Here is a 3,989-nt window from a genome sequence, read left to right on the forward strand (position 1 = left end):
GGGGGTTCTTGCTGCTCATATCGTAGTTTGACGTTACTGCAGTGATGGAGAATCATCATTGTACAAAATATCCCAACAGTTTCTTTGATAATCTGTGTTGGGTGATCGTTGTGTGGGTGGACGAAGTGACATCTCTGCAGTTGTTGTAGTGTGTCGTGGAAAAGAAGGGAAGTACAAGTTGTTAACTTTCCGAGTGAGATCAAGCTCCTCGTTCCTCCGCTAGCTCTGCCCTGGTTAAGTAAATGGGTGCGGAACACAGCACCAGCCATGCGCACAAGGCCAAACATTTGACGTGAGCTGTGGATGAGTCCACCATTGTCCCTCAGCTTGGTTGACGATGAGCGTCTGTGCTCAGTGAAGCTTGCACTGTCAGGAAATTTGTGCACTCAGCACAAGCCCGCTTCTCTCGAAGCGTCCGAATTATGTAGCCACTGACGCGGTCTAAGGCACTGTCATGAGACTGCAGCACTTTGGTAAATTCATTCCCGAGAGGCGGCTCTTTTGTTGCACAAGACGAAGAGGAAAATATCTTGTTCTCCGGGACAGTGTCTCCATTTTTGGATGGAAGGACACCAGTATCGGAGCAGTGCACGTAGTGTGTAGCGGAATCACAACACATTTTGGATGGAAGGACACCAGTTTCGGAGCAGTGCACGTATTGTGTAGCGGAATCACAACACATTTTGGATGACAAATGACATGTATTCTTCCACCCTCCGCGTCTAGGCATCGTGATGAAGAATGTCTCCAGATGGTCCTGGCGGAGCTTCCACGTGAGCAAATATCTGTGTAAGTACGTCGTGCCTTCCTCAGACAGTAGATCCATTGCCAGTCTTTTAAAGGACTGTACTGTCCACCAAGAAATGATGCTGTTTGTCATGGTGAATCACTGGTCTACCTCCAGGGTCCTGCAGCTGTCTGCTGCAGTCACGGATCTCACACTTTCCTCCAGGGATTTCAGCATGACGTCTTTGGCAAACCCTGGTCGACAGTCTAGTGACGCTGATCACTTCCGAACGGTTGATTCGTCGGGGAGTGTCAAGATTGATCTGACAAAATTACAGGCTTTCGAACTATAAAAATGCTGCTCTACACTTGGATAGCTGGGTGTGAGGTCCACGCTACTGTATGTGGGGAGCGGTGGTGAGGAAGCCGTGATGTTGAGGGTGAGGGAAAGGAGGGGGGGGGGGGCTTTCCTTCGGTGCTGGACGTGTAATTACGAGAAGGAGTTGGTCGCTTGCGGCGAGGATAAGTTAGAACTGTACTGGTCGCAAGGTATATGATTCGGATGAAAGTGACACACTGACAAATGACCTTATTTTTACTAGTCTACTTCTACTACGTAAATACTTAGTCTACCTAAGTCTAGGCCGACTCTTCTTTCTAGTCATGACTTAGTGTACGTTCGTTCTACTCACATGTGGAAAGACAAGACTAGGTGGATCCTCTACTGTTCCTCTTGTTGCAGCCAAAAAGTAAACCCATCAATTCCAAACCATGCTTTCAGAGTACTGGTTGCACACTCAATTCTGGAACTCTTTATGACAAACTGGGCTGTCAAGTACGCTCCAATTTACACTTGTTTGTAAAAGCCGCTCTTGCTTTGACAGCTGCAGGGTCACTTCCCAATAACAAAAAAACCTTGCCCTCACCTCGCCGTTGTTCCCAGTCCTCAGGTCCTCACAGGTCACGTGGTACAGCGCCCATTTAAATCTATGTCGTTGCCGCCGTGCACAAAACTCCCAGACACCATCGACAAACACAAGTAGTTTACAGGAGAAGCGAAAACTTATTATTTCCTTTGATTCTTTAATCTAATTTAATTTTTTTTTTACTTTTCAACTTTGACAACTTTAACTTTAAAAACATTCTCTGATTGTTCTGATTGTTCTGATTGTTCTGATTGTTCTGATTGTTCTGATTGTTCACCTCCTCACATGCTGTTGGGAGTGGTCAAAAGAAGAAATTGACAAAGACAAAGAACTCACGAGGTTTCAGCTCGGGCTCTATCGTCGTGCACAGACCACGTAGGAAACGTGTCGCATGCGAGGTCCGTGCACGACGGGTCTGAATCGGTTGTCGTCAGCTCATGTTGTTTTGGTGGTTGTGGTTTTGTTTTTGAGTGTATTATTGATGATGGCTTGTAAGTTGTGCCTGTATGTGTGTGTGTGTGCGTGTGTGTGTGTGTGAGTGTTGCGCTCTTTCTCTCTTGGTCTATGTCTATCTATCTACATGCATCTCAATCTGTCAAAAACACACACACACGCGCGCGCACACACACACACATTCATTCTCTCTCTCTTGTTCTCATTCTCTCTCTCTTGTTCTCATTCTCTCTCTCTTGTTCTCATTCTCTCTCTCTCTTGTTCTCATTCTCTCTCTCTCTTGTTCTCATTCTCTCTCTCTCTTGTTCTCTTTCTCTCTCTCTCTCTCTCTCTCTCTCTCTCTCTTGTTCTCTTTCTCTCTCCCTCTCTTTTTGCCCTGTTTTCTCTTTCTCTCTCTCCTCCTCCTCCTTTGTCTCTCAGTTGCAGTTGAAATGATTTTAAAATTTCACAGATGATCGTAGAGTAGACGGCAGTCTTTACGGAGAATGGCATTTTGTCCCTGGAGGTGTCAGAATGTCACGTCTGAGATCTACACCACAAGGCCTCTGGGTTCAGAGTGCGACGTTTTCCAAGTACAATGTACTACCTCTGCATTCTGTCTTCCTCGAGGGAGATCCCTCCAGGCGTAGATCTATACCTGAGGCAACAACGTTTACCACGTGTGGGTCACCTCTTCCACGACCTGGCCTCACACTTCTGCGCGGTCCTTGTTCGGAACAATCCTTGAACGGCGTGTGATGAAGACAGATGGGCCTACATAACATAGATCTACATAATGTACTGACTTCAAAGACTCTGGAGTAGCACCTTGAAGACCAAACGTTGGCCCCATCAGACGGTAAACGTTGGCCCCATCAGACGGTAAACGTTGGCCCCATCAGACGGTAAACGTTCGCCCCATCAGACGGTAAACGTTCGAGCAAAGAATGAAACAAATATGCGCGTTTCGCTTGACACTAAAGTTTTGAGTGACCTTTAAATGAAGTTGTTCCGTATCCAGTAATCATGAGTAATATAATACAGATTTTCCAGACACACAATCGTGGTCTCCAGCACAGTCGATGGTCGTACAGACCTGTCTTCTACAGCACAATCGACGGTCGCACAGACCTGTCTTCTACAGCACAATCGATGGTCGCACAGACCTGTCTTCTACAGCATCACGTTAAAAGCCTTTAGGCGTCGGCAAAACGCGGCGTTGTGGTGGTTACCAGGAAGAACAATATTGGAATCTCACAGGCTTACATGTTGACCTGTGATTGGTGTACGCAGACACAAAGGCTGTTTTCTGTGCCGATGCAAGGATATGTCAATGTAGACTAGATCTTTTGATGTGTAATGGAGCATGACATATTCATTTTGATGCTTTCTGATTCGCTGCTCCCTGCATTGTAATTATAATACATGTATTGACTTTGAAGTTAGGGGAAAAGGCCGGAGGACAGGAAGGCTGTTTTCTCTGGGCATAGACCTTCCGATGTTGGATTTTACTTTTCTGCTTTATGAGTGAACAACTTTATTAGTACGTGATCTGTCCCTTCGCCATGGGCAACATTGTGAGCTTTCCAAAGACACTGTCACCTCTGAATCTGACCTAGATCCACTATGAAGAAAGGACCCAAGACAAGCGATACCATTGTGCAAGATGGACTGTCAGGCATTCCAACTGTTCTTAGGCCTACTAAAATTACCCAACGAAAGGGATATGCAATGCATACAATCATTAACATCATCATCATCATCACTATCATCATCATCACTATCATCATCACTATCATCATCACTATCATCATCATCACTATCATCATCATCACTGTACAATGTGCTTTATTTCTCATCACTGTCCCTGTTTCATCGTCTGTCGCCATTGTTGAGCTTGTTCTA

This window comes from Aplysia californica, unplaced genomic scaffold, assembly GCF_000002075.1.
Source record: "Aplysia californica isolate F4 #8 unplaced genomic scaffold, AplCal3.0 scaffold01250, whole genome shotgun sequence".
NCBI lineage: Eukaryota > Metazoa > Mollusca > Gastropoda > Aplysiida > Aplysiidae > Aplysia > Aplysia californica.